An 18,286-nucleotide genomic window follows, 5' to 3' on the forward strand; every position below is an offset into this window, starting at 1 on the left:
CACCCAGAAGAGGGGGTCAAGCTATTCTCCAAAGCACCTGAAGGCAGGGCAAGAAGCAACGGATGGAAACTAATCAAGGAGAGAAGCAACCTAGAATTAAGGAGACTTTTCCTAACAGTTAGAACAATTAAATCAGCAGAACAACTTGCCTCCAGAAGTTGTGGGTGCTCCAACACTGGAGGCTTTCAGACCATTTGTCCAAATTGGTATAAGATTTCCTGCTTGAGCAGAGGGTTGGATTAGAAGAGCTCCAAGGTCCCTTCTAACTGTGTTAGTCTGTTAAGGCTTCCATATTATCATTATTATTTGACCTCTTTCTATTTATCCAGTGCTTAAGTAGAGGTGCAAATAATCCACAAATCTTGAAGCCCACCGGACGTTTTAACTGGTAAGCCTGCTTGATATTTAACTAAATTACTTATTGGAAATAACAAAGGAACTACTTGGCCAAAGATTTTGACCTTGTAGGAAATTCTTATTCAGTGAACTAAAAGGTGTAATCCTCTCACTTTCAGGTTTTTTTCCCCCCAATTAAGATTCTTCTCCCAAAGGGTTGAATGAAGTACGAAGACACAAGCTTTTCTCTGAGTTCAGTTCCCAACCCCAAAGCCTTGAACTAACTTTATAGAACTTCCTTTCTCACAAAGCTGGATTATCTTCACAGAATAAGGAAGGGCTTTCAGGACAAAAGAGCCTGGCTTCAATCAGAGGGGGCAACAAATACAAAACTGTGCGGTCATCAGAGACTTCCAAATTGAGTGGGATCAAAAAGGCCCCTGAGCTTAAACGGATTCCAGAAGATGGTAGAGGACAGGAAGGCCTGGAGGAACGTTACACGAGTTCGCAACTAACAACAACAAAAAAGTCCCCACACGCACACTCCAGTTTTTGGAATAGAAATTATAAATTATAAAACGGATCTTCTTAAGATGGTCTTAAGTCACCCCTTCACCCTTAAAATTCTATATATCCCTCCAAATTGTATGCTGGTCTTTCTCCCTTTACAGTAGACCTCAAGCCAAATGAGGACTCTGTTTGCCCAGCTTAAATGCCCTTTATTGGTCTTGTTTTAGCCACTGAACCTCTTCCCATGTTTTCATTTCAGCCTGGAGCGCTATGCGTTTCATCCACATTTCCCCAGGCACAATTCTTCTGTTTTTATGGGTTTGTTTACCTTAAGCTGACATTACTTTTAATGAAGACTGTTTTCCTCAAAACATTTATCTGTTACAAATAATAAGGAAAATGCTTTTGGAGACCAACCAATAAATCCCAAAGTTGCCTAAAGCTTGATTGCAATAAACTTTTTTCGAATCAGTGGAAATTGACATTTCGACATCGGTGTACAAATGCTCAGGACTTCCGGCACTGTCAGCGCTGTTGAGGTCTCCATAAAATGGGGGCACCTCGATAAAATTTCCCAGAGTTATGCAAGAGGACAGTATTGGAAGAAGATGAGAAATAAGGAGTGAGATTAAGGAGGATATATATGTCTTATGTCCTCTAGATGGATTAGATTTTAGCTCTGGTCAAGCTCAGCCAGTGCAACCAGTGAAAACAATTTGTGGGAAACATTGCATTTTTAATCCCATCAATTGGCATCAGTTGCCTTGCCATCTGCTCAGTCTCAGCTTTGGCTGATCTAGATCAGTTTTGTCCCTTTGACCAGCAGTTCAGTTTGGGGCAATTCCAGTCCTATTTAATTTTTTTTTAAATCCCATTTATATCCCGCCCTTCTCCGAAGACTCAGGGCGGCTTACAATTTTAAGCACAAACCAATGTGCTTAGCAATAGCCTTCATTCTATGTATATGCCTGCTTATTAGGGCTTTTGGGGGCCCCCAAGCAGCATTATTACAAAGTCAGCTTATTGCCCCCAACAGTCTGGGTCCTCATTTTACCTACCTCGGAAGGATGGAAGGCTGAGTCAACCTTCCAAACAAACGGTCTTGAATTATTCATATTGAAAATGTATTGGGGAACTCCTCTCTTCTACCTGCCCTGAAGTATAATATATCGGAAGCTCATCTAAGCAGGAAAAGGAGCTGGTTTTCTTCTTAAGCTGTGGCAAGGGATGAAAAAAGAGGCCATCTTTGCTTGACTTAATAGTGACATCCAGTGGACAGTTGGGTGGCTAAGAAGTTTGAGTTTAGGGAAAACAGAACTTGGTTTGCATTTGTTTGAAAGCGGGATTCTTGCCTTTGTAATCAACAACTGGTTGCGTAGATAGTACAGGCCTAAAACAATGGCTGTCGGCCATTCAAGACATTTCAGGAAGACCTTGCATGGTTCTCCTCAAACTTCTGGAAACCTTCTCCTAATTCATCTGCTACCTCGTGGATAGGTGAATGAATCTTGAACTGAATAACAGATTAGCAGGCTCGGAGGGTCTTCTAACCCACCCCACTGCTCAAGCAGGAAACCTTATACCATTTTAGATAAGTGATTGTCCAATGTTTTCTTAAAAACTGCCAGTGTTGGAGCACCCATAACTTCTGAAGGCAAGCCATTCCACTGATTAATTGTTCTCACTGCCAGGGAATTTCTCCTTAGTTCTAGGTTGCTTCTCTCCTTAATTAGTTTCCATCCGTTGCTTCTTCTTCTGCCTTCCAGTGTTTTGGAAAATGCGGCAGCCCCTCTGCTTTCAGAATAGGTTTGACCCTATTAGCATCAGCTCCAAGTCCTTTCCTGTACCACACAACAGATAACAAAACCCAGCTTGTGTTTGAAGTTTCAGCTAACCAACGTCTCTTAATACAAGAATGAGAATATCTTGAAAGAACCAGAGAGGGATGAATTTGTCACTGCACGTTTTTTTAGTTCGTCCGAAAAGCTCAATTCTAATTGTACATTTCCTTCTGTTCTGCACCTGTGTTGATAACCTATCTGGTAACCATAGTGAATATCATGTGGTCTAGCTATGTTATGAGTTAGCTTTGCTGTGTGTGCAAGTGTAAAAAGTTTTTCTAGGTTTTTTTTGTTTTCCTTTTACTGTCTGATGAGAAAGGATGTAGTCGATTAGCTTTCTTTGTTTATATATATATTTTTCTTTTGTGATTAAAGGTTTTTTAATAGAATATGCGTAGGGCTTTATTTTCCTTCACCCACATGCATTATGCATCATCTGAAGCACGATCCATCGCCCTCTGATAGGAAGAATTATTCCTTGAAAGAATTCTAGCTCCCATTATCCCCCACCCATGGCCACCCTGGTAGATAAACAAGCTCTGGAGAGGGTAACACTCCCAACCCATCTTTAATTTAGTGTTAAGTTTGGAGCAAGGAATCTCTCTGGTTTAGAAGGTCCCATGGTTGTCTGGGAGAGGCATCCAATTAGTTAAAGCTGATCAAAAGAGTTTTATGTATGGCTAATTAAATCACAATGGAGAGAAACAAGCAAAGCAGACAAACAAACCAACTCCAGGGCTTTCCCTCAGCTGCTTTTGAAAAATATATATCCATCTATAGCAGCACAAGTGACTCCTACTTTAACTGTAATCATTTTTAAATCCTTGCATTCATCTTCCACTAATTTATCCTTCTTTATAACCCACGGGGCTAGCAACGCCAGAGCAGAGCAAAAAGCTTTCAAATTACAAGCCTAGGGCATAACATCAGATAACCAGCAACTTCCTGTAATGTTTTATTTAAAAATACCAAAAAAAAAAAATTTCTCGCTTCTAGGAGGGGAGGGGAGATTGCTCGATAGATGCTAATCACTTGAGCCTCGGTCAGAATGGCGGGGAAATTAAAACTGACAATATTGACTGTTTCATCCATTTAAAGTCTCTCCTGGAATGCAAGGGTTCTTGTCAGCTGGAAATGCTGGGTTTTCCCCAGTGAGAATTTATTTTGCATCTTACCAGTGGTGAGCTTTAGAAATGCAGGCTTTGCTCTCAACACAACACAGTCCCTCTTGTTAGCAAGTGTGTGTATGTGTGTGTGTGTGTGTGTGTAAACCCAAGGAATATCAGGGGTTTAAGGGACTTAAAAACAACAGCATCTCCTCTTCTTAGTGGTTTGCTGGGGAAAAATATATATATATGCAGATTCGAAGGAAGAAAGAATGAATGGCCCAAGTTGGTTCCACTATGGCATGCAAATCTTATGATCTCATTTACTGGCTGCAAATATTCAAGGGTCGGTATGAAAGTACTTGAAATCTGTTTCCCTCTGCCTTGCTTTTCATATTCATTCTGCATTGCCTTCCCACCCGCCTTTGGAATTAATCCCATCCACTGTTAATTTATTTCCATGACTGTCTGAAGTGATCCCACCATCAAAGCCAAGACTTGCAGGAAAATTAAGATTTTATAAAGGTTTTTCCTGAGTCTGTTAATTGTTTTCATCCAAGGTTCGTTGACAGTTTCTCCTCTTTAGTGTTAATCAAGGTAAGAAGCATAGCAATACCTCTATTCCTGCGATGTTGACATGATTTCTAATTTTAAAAAACGATCAAATCTCAACTCACTGATGTGGCGTTGAACTGCCTCCACAATAAAGGAGTAAATAAACCATTTGGGCTACAATCCAAATGCAGTCGTGACTAGGTTGAAAGAAATAAAATTGCAAAGATCTGGCATTTCCTGGTTTTGATTTCAGCTCATTTTAATGCCACCTCCCCAATACAAATTAAAACCTCTGTCCAAACCACAATTATTCTCTAGATTGTATGTAACGGAATGCAATGTAAGATTATATATTTTTCTCACTGGGAGAGGAGAAAAAAAGAAAGAAAGAAAAGAGAGAAAACCTGTTAAATTTATGTGTTTGGCAGTTCAGACAAAGTGGTAGCATGCCCAACAACAGCAACAACAACAACAACAACAACAATAATAATGTTGGAAGGGACCTTGGAGGTCATCTAGTCCAACCCCCTGCTCAGGCAGGAAACCCTATACCAGGGGTAGGCAACCTTGGCTCTTTTATGACTCGTGGACTTCAACTCAGGAATTCTGAGAGTTGAAGTCCACGAGTCATAAAAGAGCCAAGGTTGCCTACCCCTGTCCAAGTTTAACAGTGTTCCAGCCAAATCTGTGTAGTCTATACCCAGGTCTAGCTTACCTCAATGGGCACACATCAGATTTGAACACCTAACCACATTTCCCTTGACTTATTTATTTTTTTTTATTTTTTATTTTAATTCCATTTATATCCCGCCCTTCTCCGAAGACTCAGGGCGGCTTACAAGCTTAGCAATAGCCTTCATTCTATGTATATGCCTGCTTATTAGGGCTTTCCCCCCCCCCAAGCGGCATTATTACAAAGTCAGCTTAATTGCCCCCAACAATCTGGGTCCTCATTTTACCTACCTCGGAAGGATGGAAGGCTGAGTCAACCTTGAGCCTGGTGGGATGCGAACCTGCACTAATTGCAGGCAGCTGGTGTTACTTAAGGAGGCATTAGCCCACTGCTCCACCAAGGCTCTTTTACTCATATACCTCAGGGATATTATACTCAGGCATATAAGGTGCAGCCAACTTAATTTTAAAAATTAAATTATACATACTGCCTTTATTAGTTTAAAAACAACTTGAGGTGGTGAACATATATAATGCACCTTTCTCCTCCTACTTCCCTCACAACCACAAAGTTGTGAGGTGGGCTGGCTGAAAGAGAGAATGATTGGCCCAAAGTCTCCCAGCCATCTCTCATGCCTAAGAAGGGACTACAACTCACCATCTCCTGGTGGTTGGCCCAAAGTCACCCATCTGGCTTTTATGCCTAAAAGTAAGACGAGAAATCACTATCTCCTGGGATTGGCCCAGAGACAACCAGTTGGCTTCCATGTCTAAGGTGGGACTAGATCTCATTCTCTTTTGTTTTCTGGTACCTTCCCCAATAATGTCTTCTGATTAAAGACATATTTTGTACATTTTGTTATCTTTTTGGCTAATATTTGCAAACAGACAACAGGAGATGATTGATACCAATGACATCATTTGCTTCACTTGTGGAATGACATCATGAGACATACAACATTACTGGCTATCCCTTGGCTTTCCACTCCAGTATAATCACTGGGAGTCAGTGTCTACACATCTAGATGATGCCAAGATTAGAAATAATGCACTCCAAAAGGCAAGGAATTGGGGTCAAAACTAAGCAATCTCCTAGCTTTTCCAGCTAGGAGATTGTTAGTCTTTGGTTGAACATCGATGTTGAGGCCATAGTAGACTTAAGTTGACTTCACCTGGAATCAACCTCAAGGAGCTCTCCAAGGTCCTGACAGAGCCTCATTTTTAGCTAGCAGCTAAATCGCCTCACCTCATCTGCTCTGTGAATACATCATTTCTTGCTAGATTTCTCAAAGTTAGCTAGACCAGAAAAGTAATTTCCCCCCCCCCAACATGGTAACAATTTTGTGTCCAAGTAACTAATTTGCAGCAGGTGAACTACTTCCATTAAGAAGATTAATAGCCACCCTGGCTCTGTTAGATTCACACAGAGACAAAGGATTGCAGACCTATGCAATTAGAATATTTTGAGTCAAGGGATATTCCAATCAGTTAGGAATCTTTGCTGACATTTCCAGGATAGTAGTTTTGTTTGATGTGCTTTTTTTCCCCAGTTGCATTTTTCCCCCTTTTTAAACCTTGTTGAAAGCTTCCCTGGCCTTAATTATGTCTAGCTTTGCAACCACTTTCAAGCAGTCAAAAAGACATTTGTAATAGTGTGACCCAGGTTGCAAGTTCCTTTGTTTGAGCATCATCCCAGGCCAGTTTATATAGCATTCTCTTCTTCAAATATGAAGACACCTGGCAATTTCTATTTCTCCCCAAGTTCTGAGTGCTGAACAGTCACTGAAATACATTGCTCTTGCTGCACTAAAAGGAACAGCAGGGATGTTTGTTACGGTTGTGCAGCTTCTAACAATTTATATGAAATAAGAGTAACCAGAGATAAAGCAGAACAGGCCTGGCTGCTTTAATTAATGCAGGAGCTAAATCAGTATTTGGGAGAGCAGTCAGCAGTTCCTTCCACCCCAAGTTAATTCTGAATTCAGCTTATGTGGTTCTACAACTTAGAACAAATGTGAGATGGTAGTTTTGCAGTTTCCCTGCTGTCCTTTGAAAAAGTGCTCTGGTATGTTTTAGATCTACCTGAGACCTTGAATGCAGGCGTGGGGAGAAAAATAATTACTTCCCTTCCAAATGCAAACTTTGCTTTCTTCTTTCAAACCACAGGACAAACTAAAACGGAGTTAGCTTCTTCTAAAATGTGCACGTCTCTGAATTTGCGAAAGTTGTAGAAATACGTATGCCCAAATATATCTTTTAAGAAAAGGTAGGCTGACAAAATGTATAGTTTAATGATATTAGTCTATTGAAAACTGTAGGAGATGACCAGGTTAAACCTGAGGGAGGGGTCAAAAGTGTCATAAGTCATGAGTCCCTGCAAGCCCGCAAAAGATCTAAGTCCAGCCCACCTTGATTCTTATTTCCTGCTCTTTTCCCTTGACCTAGTAGATCAGAATTTGTAGAGAGCTGAAGCTTGCAATAAATCTTTATACTCATTTGAACTGTCTGGATCTCCTGATTTCCTCAGCGCTTGACAAAAACCGAAAATATTGGAAGTACAGGCAGAAAGTGAATTTTGGAAGGTACAGAAGAACTGTACAAATTATAATGCATTATAATATGGTGCCCAGTCACTTATATAGGTGGCATATATAATTATATAATAATGTAATTACCGGTAATTAATTTGATAGGAAAATGGGTGGACAAACTATTAAAAATGTAAGGCCCTATGTAATAGTTGCTTGTTTTCATATATATTTTTTTACAATTTTACAGAACATGCGAGGGGAAACAAGCATTTTGATACAATAGAAATTCTTTAAAATATATCTGGGACAATGTCATAAGTACTAATAAAGGAGAACATTTGTAGCTCAGGGTTGACACGAGGGGTCCTTGGTGCTCTCTGAGCTTGGTTGTTTTCTTGCAGACATTTCATTACCCAAACTAAGTAACGTCAGTGTTAAAAGGGAGTGGGATTTGCAAAGAGGAGGAGGAGAAGGACTATGGGGTCTTGGTGCTCTCTCAGTGAGTTGTTTTCTTGCAGATGTTTCATTACCCAAACTAGGTAACATCATCAATGATAGTCCTAGCACTGGCATTAGCACTGATAATGTTAGAGAGCATCAAGGACCTCATTATTCCTCCTCCTCCTCCTCCTCCTCATGTCATAAGTCTGCATCCTTTGGCTAAGTTTTTGTAGCTAGAAATTCTTTTCTCTTTCTCTAGCCATCCATCCATTTTATGTTTTCCAATCCTCATCACCTCCGGATGTTTAGTGAAGCACTTCCATTAACAGGAAAACAATTTCTGATTTTGATTGGCCCCATGTATTCCTTCTTGAATATTAAATGGGTGGGTTCACCTCTTCTTCTTTCCTACTTTGGTAACCAGATCCGTTGGATTATTGAAACAAGAGAGAACACTCTCCCCCCATTACACAAGCACACACGTCTTTGTTCCTAATGGAGGAACAAAATCCATTAATCCAACCTGGGTTTTATTTGTTTGTTGACTGCAGATTGGTGTTGAGTATTCCAAACCTCCCCCAGAGCTTCTAACAGGATTAAAAAGCAACAAAAGAGGCATTTGTTTCAACTAGGATGTTAATTTGAGGCTTTATTTGACTTGTATAGTTAGATAGTTGGACACCTGGCTTAATATTTTGACAACCACAAGCTCTGGAAATATTGTTAATCTTTAAAATCAATATTGCATCTAGGAGACTGTGGGCAAAGTCTGCATATTTGCAACAATTTGGTCTTTTCCACCAACCGTTTTGTGAGTTATTTAACCTTCTACGACCCTCCACAGCCCACCCATTAAATCATTTTATTGCAGTCACAGACCAGCATAAAGAAAGTGGGGCACAAACAATTAATATTTTTTTAAAAAACTAAAAAATATTAATACTAGGATTACACATTAAAAAACAAGAAAATATACACATACGATTTTTCTTTGGTCATTCTAGGTTGGCTGTATATTCATTATTCTTTAGTTTATGCTAGTAGCTTTATTTACTCTGATTAAGCTCAAGGTTTTTAGAGGGAAAATGTTTCACTGAGAAGTCAGAGAATTATGAGTGCTTGTTAAGAGGCACTTTAATTCTTGCAATCAATAATGTATATTATTCTCTATATTTGTTTGCTAGGATAACATTGGAGAAGGTTGATGAGAATCAAAATAGACATTTAATACTCCAAAGAAAACTAATATTTGAAAGGAATAACTGCCTCTGGCTCACCATGCAGAGACCTACAACTATTCTTAAGAATAACACATCCACAAACTGTTCAAACTGTAGAAAATGGCAGCATGCCCTCCAATTCTCTTATTTATAAAAAGACACTTTACAAAAATCTTTGTTGCCTTACATAATGCAGAGAAATTAGGCAATAAAGTTGGCAGATACAGTAAAATTGACTATTCTAATGAAAGAGAAGAATGTATCCGGTTTTGTTTCCATTTGGAAACCACTTCTGGATTTTGTACCCGAAATTCAAAAAAAAAGGAAAGAAAGAAAGAAAGAAAGAAAGAAAGAAAGAAAGAAAGAAAGAAAGAAAGAAAGAAAGAAAGAAAAAGAAACTTTGATTTTAAGTTTTGACAACAAGGATGACCTTGTTCTTACAGAAATGGCTTGAAACATTTAGAAACACAATGCCAAAAATGAAGATTGTAATATTTTTATATCCAGCTGCACTGAAAAAAGTCAGAAGTGCATCTTTGTGCAACTAATAAGAGTAGCAGTAACGATCATCTGATTTCCCTCTATTTTTTGCACCACTGTCCATATGGAAACATCGCTGAGACTGTGCTTCAGGAAGTAACTGTCATTTTTGCTAAATTTATTATCTCTTTTGCTGGCATTATCTCTGAATTATCAAAGCTTATTTGAACTGAGAGCTTTTAGACACAAGTGTCTGACGTCATGTTTTTAGCTCATCACCCCATTACCCATAATAAGAAAGTAGTTCTCAATATAGTGATTACTTTTCCCTAGTGAGTCATTCTGGAGATACCAGCAGCCTTTATTTGCTGCTACTGGGGTTCAAGAAAGAGATTCTAGACAAGATGACCATCCTAAATATTCAGAGAGGAGGCTGATTGTCCAGCCCAAAGCGAATGACGCATCTTGAATAAGTGGTTCTAAATTAGGGTTCTTCTTCTGAGCGACCCTGCACCACATTTCTTTGTATTTTTCTGTCTTCTCAAGCAAGCATCTCGCTTTTTCCCACTTCCATCTCCATAGCTACCAGGGTACAAGATGCAAATTACCATTTCTGTTAATAAAACTTGATTCCTTTAAAAAAAAACACCTTTGTGCAAACTGCTTGTAGACCTTAAGAGCTGCGCTTCAGGCTCCAACAGGTAACCATGACATGCACATGTATTTAGTTTGATATCACATAAATGGAAACTGTGAGTCCCAGAAGGGCATACTTGATAAGGTGACTAGGTGCAGGGAAATCCAGATTCTGTTCTTAGCCATGAAAGCCAGCTTTAGTTATTCTGCTGATGGATGGAAGGAAGGAAGGAAGGAAGGAAGGAAGGAAGGAAGGAAGGAAGGAAGGAAAGGAAGGAAGGAAAGGAAGGAAAGGAAGGAGGGCGGGAGGGAAACAGAGGGAGGGAGGAAAGCAGAGAACTGTTTGGACAGCTTTTCATACTGTCTGATTCAGCAGGACTTGTTGCTACATCAATCTTTCTACCCTTATAGAATTAGTTCTCTGTTTATTGAATAAACCACCCCCATTTCTCCTTATTTTGCACTGTACTTTTGCTAATGGTCCCATCCCAAACAAATGCAGTAGAAACCTTGACTACCAATCTGGAACTTTTCCATGAAGTTTCACTCCGAAGAACACTGAAAGACAGAACAAGTGAGATGCAAATAGAGATAAGCTGAAATGTGACTTTTTTAAAAAAAAAATTGTTGACATACTCAGATTTACTTTTCTCACTGTTTGCCCAGCTGTGAATCTGAATTGATTTTCAGCAAGTACAAAACACAGATGCACAAGAAGCAAAAGCTGTAACATAGGTTTTTTTAAATCTATTTATTAATGTCATTTTCTTTTTTTCTTTGACTGAACACACTGTTTCATCTTCTTTAAATTCACCTGAGTTCCCCATGACTTTGCTATATAGTTTTATTAAAGTTCTTGTTTTAGCATGAGACTCTGTTGCCTCTAGTTGTCCTTCCTTCCTTCCTTCCTTCCTTCCTTCCTTCCTTCCTTCCTTCCTTCCTTCCTTCCTTCCTTCCTTCCTTCCTTCCTGATTTCATTTAATTTCCTTCCTCCCTCTCTCCCGCCTTCTCAAAAATGTAAAAAAATAATAATCCTGAAACCTATTTAAGCGCTTTACCATCTTGCTTTTCCTTCTTCTTTTAACATATTTATACAGAATAAAAAAATATGAATAGCTTGAAGAAGAAAACAATGTTATTTTTCTGAAATTGAATGTAATAATTTAGAAAATATTTTCATTAGTAGACCATATCCTTAACCAATTGTTGAATATGAAGTTTCCAGACAGTCAACTCAACCGAGAATAATTATGAATTGATTTCTCTTTCTTTCCCTTTATTCTTTAAAATACAACCAAATAATTTAAGAAAAGATTATTTCACTCCAGATCAACCTTCAGGCATAATAGCAAAATCAGTAACTATGATACTTCCATTGCATAATACAGTTCTGGAAATGTTTATATATTATCAAAACGAGGTTTCAAAATGAGCTATCATGCTTGTAAAAAAAGAGGCACAATATTGTTTCACTGAAACTAATTGGAAATTTAGTTTTGACTAAAGCAGCTATTAATTCCATTAAGAATATGAAATTCACCTTTTATCTTTCTTCCAGCCTTCTGTCATGTGTTATTTATTTAAGCTGACATTAAAACCTGACAAATAACAGGAAGGTAGTTCATACCAGAAAAAAAAAGTTCTTCTAGAATGGAGCATTTATATAGAAATTTATTGTGTTGTTAAGAGATGCATTTCTTATGTAAAAAGAATGAATAATTCAAAGAGGCATGTTTTACTCTTTAAGCAAATATGCTATCAGGCACTGTGAATGTTATAGAGAAATGCTATGATTTCTGAAGTTACATATATGTGTCCCCTTCATCAACATCCACAGGAAATGTGTACAATAACATATTTAGACTATTCATTCATAATATAACCTTTATTGTCATTTATTTTTAGTATGGGCACAACGGCACACATCAAAAATGAAATTTAGTTGCCTGCTCTCAAAGTGAACCCATACATGACACACACCTAACATACTATATATAACATATGTATAGACCCACACCCCTATATATACATAACAAATAAATATTAATCGCTGTCTATCTTGAAAATATAACAGAAGGAAGAAGCTTGAGAGTTCACAAGGTTAATGCCGTAAGGAATGAAACTATGGCTGAATCTGGATGTTCTGCTTCGGATACCACGAAACCTCCTCCCAGAAGGTAACAGGGAAAACAGGTCATGAAGAGGGTGTGTAGCGTCCCAGACAATCTTGCGGACCCTGCTCAAGCAACGCTTCTGTGCCACGTCCTGGATGGAAGGGAGGCAACTGCCAATGATCTTTTCTGCCGTCCTCACCACTCTCTGCACCGCCTTCCTGTCTGAAACAGGGATGCTTCCAAACCAGACTGTGATGCTTATGACAGGATGCTCGATTCACTTTGTTGTTGTATTTGGATCATTATTTGGATTACTTTATCACTGTTAAATCTGGGCTTCAAATTGTCCTAGAAGCAGAAGAACTTCTAACTGTGTTTGGAAGCTGAGTATTCAGGACCAAGGACAGATCAGGACTAGCTGACAAGTTATTTCCAAGTAATGCGGATAGTCCTTGATTCACAAGCACAACTGAGGCCCAATATTTCTGTTGCTAAGTGAGACAGTTGTTAAATGACCTTTGCCCCCATTTTATGTCCTTTCTTGCCACCCTTGTTAAATGTAACCTTTGCAGTTGTCCCATTCCGCTGCCTGCCTCCCAACTGGAAACCCACCACGTGAGATGCTGTCTCACTATATTCATCTATCAACGTTGCTGCTGATTTTTCTGCCAATTCACAGATTAGGGGGTGCATGGGTGAGGGGAAAAAAATAGAACCAGCTTATTGGACTAACATGACATCATTCTCTTCTTTTAAAACCCTTTTTGGAACTGCTATAGTCTCTCGAGATGAAAAATTGACAGGTTCGCAATGTCGCAATGTGCAAATCCCTCTTGGAAGCTGTGGAAGGGGCAAAACACAAATGTGACTGTATAACAACAGGACGAATTTGGCCTCTGTTGCAAAAAACAAAAAAAACAAAAAATAAAAACCTGGGATCGGTGCCACCGGCTTAATGGGTTTTGTCCCAATTACCTTCATTATCTGTGAATGACAAAATGAACAAGTTTGGGTACATTTAGACCTAGATTAAATGTTTCTGGAGGAAGGAGCCAACATACTGGCGGATGTCTTGAAAAGACTGTTAAAAATCCCTTCTCGCCCTCCCCCCCCCCGCTTTCCTTTCTTTTCACTACACTGTTTTCTGCACAAGAATTGAGGAGCAGACTGAGAGCGGCAGATAACGATGAGTGGGAAATTAAAGTTTTGCTATTACCGATGGCCAAGCTCCCTGCCAAATCAAGGGGTCTGTATATATTTTACAACAATGAAGAATGGGCATTTGTTTGCATCAATTATTTCTAAATGAGGTGCAATATGGATTTCAGCATGGTAGGTCACTCCCGAGAAACTCTGCCATGTCCAACAGTTTGATCTGCTGTGTACATTGGCTTTAGTGGATACTTTCCATGTTTGCTAGCAAAAAAACATTTTCTAAATTGAAATTCTGGACTTGTACAGGTAATTCTTGATTTATGATCGCAGCTCAGCCCCAATTTCCCCTTGTAAAGGAAGATTGTTGTCAAATGAGAAGTGCCCCATTTTACAACTTGTTTTGCCACAATTGTCTCCAAAAAGGTTCACGCCAAGGTCCTTGGGAAGGATTCGAAAGGCAGCTAAAAAGTGCCAAACGCAATCTAAACATCTGGCTGATTGTGCGATGGACCATAATAATGGGGTGAAATCATGGGCGTTAGTAGAAGAGTCTCTGATATTTGTAAGGCAATCATTTTCATTTTATTTTTAAGGGTAAGTTGCATTAAGATAATCCAATTAAATGTTAATCAGACTGTCAAAATTCTGTGTTAGGTAAAAAAAAAATTATTTTTTTCCCTGCAAACTTCCATTTGGCATCTGAAGAGACATTTCTCACACCTCAAGTTGGGATTTGGAAGGCGATATGACAGCCTAAACAATGGATTGCTGAAGAGTCTTTTTTTAATTATCACGGCCCTTTGTTGCTATTAATCATAAGTGATGTCTTAAGTTCTCTAGCTCGGCTTTTTTTAAGCACGTGAAGAACAAACAATAGCTTCGTTACCATCTCTGTGATGAATTGGAGCCATGGTGCAGAATAAGGTGCCAGGTTTTGCATCGTGATGCTTCTGGAAGTCGTCCCCACCTTGGCTGAGAATCAAGACTTTGGATCAAGGAGGATGGGAGGGGAGTGAAAGATCTAAAGAGTTTAATGTTCAGAAGAACAAGGTAGGTGGGAGACCGCACTTCTACCTGTCTCTGAATATTTAAATGCTTAACATTTAAATATTTAAATCCCATCGGAGTCAATACAAAGAACGTCTTTATAAAAGATAAAAGGGACATTGGGTGATAGCATGAATCTGCGAGCGCTTCAAGCTAATCCAGAGAAGACACAAATACCATAAGACAAGGTTTCCCAACCTTGGCAATTTTAAGATGCGTGGACTTCAACTCCCAGAATCCCCCCCAGCCGGCCATTACAGGTGGTCCTTTGTTTAGTGACCATTCAACGTGACAGCAGCACTGAAAAAGTGACTTATGGCCGTTTTTCACACTTACAACGGTTGCAGCATCCCCGTGGTCACGTGATCAAAATTCAGACTCTTGGCAATTGACTCATATTTATGACGGTGGCAGCGTCCCCTCGTGCGACTTTCTGACCAGCAGAGTCGATGGGGGAAAGCCAGACCCGCTTTACAACCGGGTTACTAGTTTAAAAACTGCAGTGATTCACTTAACAACTGTGGCGAGAAAGGTCATAGAATGGGGGGAAATTCGCTTAACGACTGTCTCGGTTGGCAACGAAAATTTGGGACAAAAATTGTGGTTTGAAGCCAATACCTTCCCTCTCTTTTCACTGTTTAATAGAAACCCTCGTTGGGCTTCTCTTTTCATTTTTGTCTTGTTGCCTCTCTTCCTTTCAGTCTGCTGTCAGTAGCACAGGTAGAGAAGACTCCCCTGGGCCTTCTTCTATTATGGAGAAAGAAAACATGCCATATTTTATTTTATTTTTAACTTATTTTCACCAATTTACAACGCTCTCCATCTCGCAACGTACGAACGCTGGGTGGCTAGCGAGGCTCCGCGCTCAAGACAACCAACCGCCAAAACACAACAGCAATAAATATATATGTCTAATGTTCCAATGTCCACGAACTCGTAACTTTTCATCCGTTTTTCCAGCAATACAGTCATTATCATCCAGGAAGGAACAGAGGAGTGTTCTGTACCTTGAGTTTGTTTTGATCTTTATGGCAATACGATCGCTAATAGGTTTACAGGGGAGGGGGGAAAAATCCACTAGATTTTTATTTATTTATTTAATTTAATTTATTAGAAGTTGCTTCTTTTAAAGAATGAACCCCCTTCCCCGTCACCCCTCCCCAAATAAAAACTCCAGACTCCGGCTGCAATTTCCAGAGCCGCTAACTAACCAAGCGTTAGCAAGCTGCAGGATTTGCCATGACAGATCTAAGCCGTGATCCATCATAGTGTCTCGCTGCGGTAGTTTTCACATTTAGTAAAGCCGTGTAGTGCAACATCCAATCAATTTTTTCTTCCAGAGTAGAAGCTTAGAAAACAGGAAGAATCGGTGCTTGGTAAAAATAGCTCAGACAACTTAGTTAAACTTTTAACACCTTTTGGGCTGCCTCTCGCTTTCTTGTATATCCACTGATGAGGGTCCCATCCAGAGGAATTGCACACCATCAGGATGATAAAGAGATTATAGTTTGCAAGAGTATTATCAGGTTTTAATTGTTTCTATAATCATTTTTTTATATCATTTATAAGCTACCCAGAGTCACCTTATAAATTTTTGGCATACAAATTTAATATAAAGGGATGAATGAATAAATGCTAATTTATTTAGTAGATTTGTATGCCACTGATGGTACATCTAGGCTGCTCGCAATATTCAAAATAATTCTTAAAATATATTTTTTTTAAAAAAAAATAGAAGAGCATAAAGAAAACTCCTTATCCAGAGCTTGGATTGGGTTGCTTTTTTTGTCTTGTGTTCCTCCAGTTAAAAATTCTCCATTGGCTTATTTTCACCAAAGCTGTCTTTTTTTTAAAATAAACTGCCTGGTTAAAAATACCAGGATATGATATATATTTCAGCGACTATGGTAGAAAAAAAAATCAAGCACAACTAAAAAAAAAAGTGAGAGAGAAAAAAAAATGACAATTTAATCAATCAACCTCTATTCCTGCAGGGGGGGAAATACTTAAAATAACCTATAAACTTTAGAAGGTTCCATCACTCTGAAATAAGCCTGCAGCACCAATGTTTATTAAAGTGACAAGCGCAGTGTATTCACTTCAGAAATTGCAAAGCCGGTGGGTTGAATTTTGGATTGTCCTCAGTCTTAAGGTCAAAAAAATAAATCTAATTGTTTCCCAGCTTAGAATCTCCCAGAAATATGGCTAGGAATTAAAATAGTCTCAGACTGAAACAGATTGTGATTTTTTCCCCCTTTGCATATTGCTTGGGATTATTACTTGCACAATATCCTTGAATGGCCTGAACGCTTCTAGATTGGCTGAAATGAAATGGAAAGAAAGAAGGGGAATTTAGACTCTTAAATTGTAAAAGGAGTCCTTGACAAAGGGAGGGAGAACAAGGAGGAGGAAGCAAGGAACAAAAGAAATCTAACGAAGGCAATCTATCCACGCAGGGGTCATTCCTTCATCTACAGGATGAGGACTGTGCTTTTTAGCATGCCCAACTCTGGGCAACTAACCTTAAAAGAAACAGTAATGATCAAATCCCTAAATTCAAGTAAAGGTAAGCCCAAAACTAATGTTATCACAATGTGGTTGAGATCCTCAAAAACACTAACATCCTATACATGTATCGCCAGCCAGTCAGCCTTCAGAGATAGACCAGAGAGGAAACAGGACCAGATGAGCTAATTCCACTTTATTGTAAAGCCGCGTTTACTAAATATTTTAAGTCTGAAAGTACACAGTTCCTGCTGTGTCTTTTACAGTCTGAGAAGTCATTCTGAATTTCCTTCTCTGCCTGTGATGCAGCCGAGGGCTATGCTGGCTCTTATCTGATTGATCCTTAGGTACCATCACTTCTCCCTGCCTCCCAAGGCCATACCACACACCATTACCTCCCCTCATCCCAGCCAAATACCGGAAGAAATATCTACGATTTAAAACCTTTTTGAAACAGAGTTGGGGCCATTTAAATCTTGGGGTGAAAGGTGTTCTACAGGACACCATTGCTTTTCATCCCCATGCCTTGAGACAGAAGAAAAATTAAGCATGGGCAATTTGGAAACCACAATTCATACTGACTGGGAAAGGCTTCAGGAGAACATCTGCTGCATCTGGAATTTTACAGTGGGGCTTTTACCCCCATAATTACCTGCCTTCCCCATCTGGAGATGAAGCATTACGGATGTTCACCTTTACGGTCTAATGCGTGAAGCATTCATTTATTCTAAAGTATCCATCTCCTGGTTCATCTTTAGTAGATTAGTAGTCCCATCCAACTAATCTTTTTAGAAATGCAGATTCTGCTGAATCGTGAAGTCTAGTTTTTGGACCTAGCTAGCAGATGTATTAGATGACAGTCTTCCAAAATCTTTGGCCAAGATAATTGGCCTGTAACTTGAGACTTAATTGCTACATTCAGCTTGTGCATAGGCAATATTATTTTTCTGGATCTGTATGACAGTTAGTTACTTAGCTGCCTAACTTCCTTTTAGAGCACTCAGCCTGAACTAATTAAATGCTTATTTATTATTCACAGCATCCTTTCCCAATCAGATATTCTTCAGAGTTTTGTAATTATTTGTTAGTAATGTGTTGCTAATTATTATCACTAAATAGTCTGCAATCAAAGTCATA

The sequence above is a fragment of the Vipera berus genome (assembly GCF_964194415.1).
Source record: "Vipera berus genome assembly, chromosome: 10".
NCBI classification, from domain to species: Eukaryota; Metazoa; Chordata; class Lepidosauria; order Squamata; family Viperidae; genus Vipera; species Vipera berus.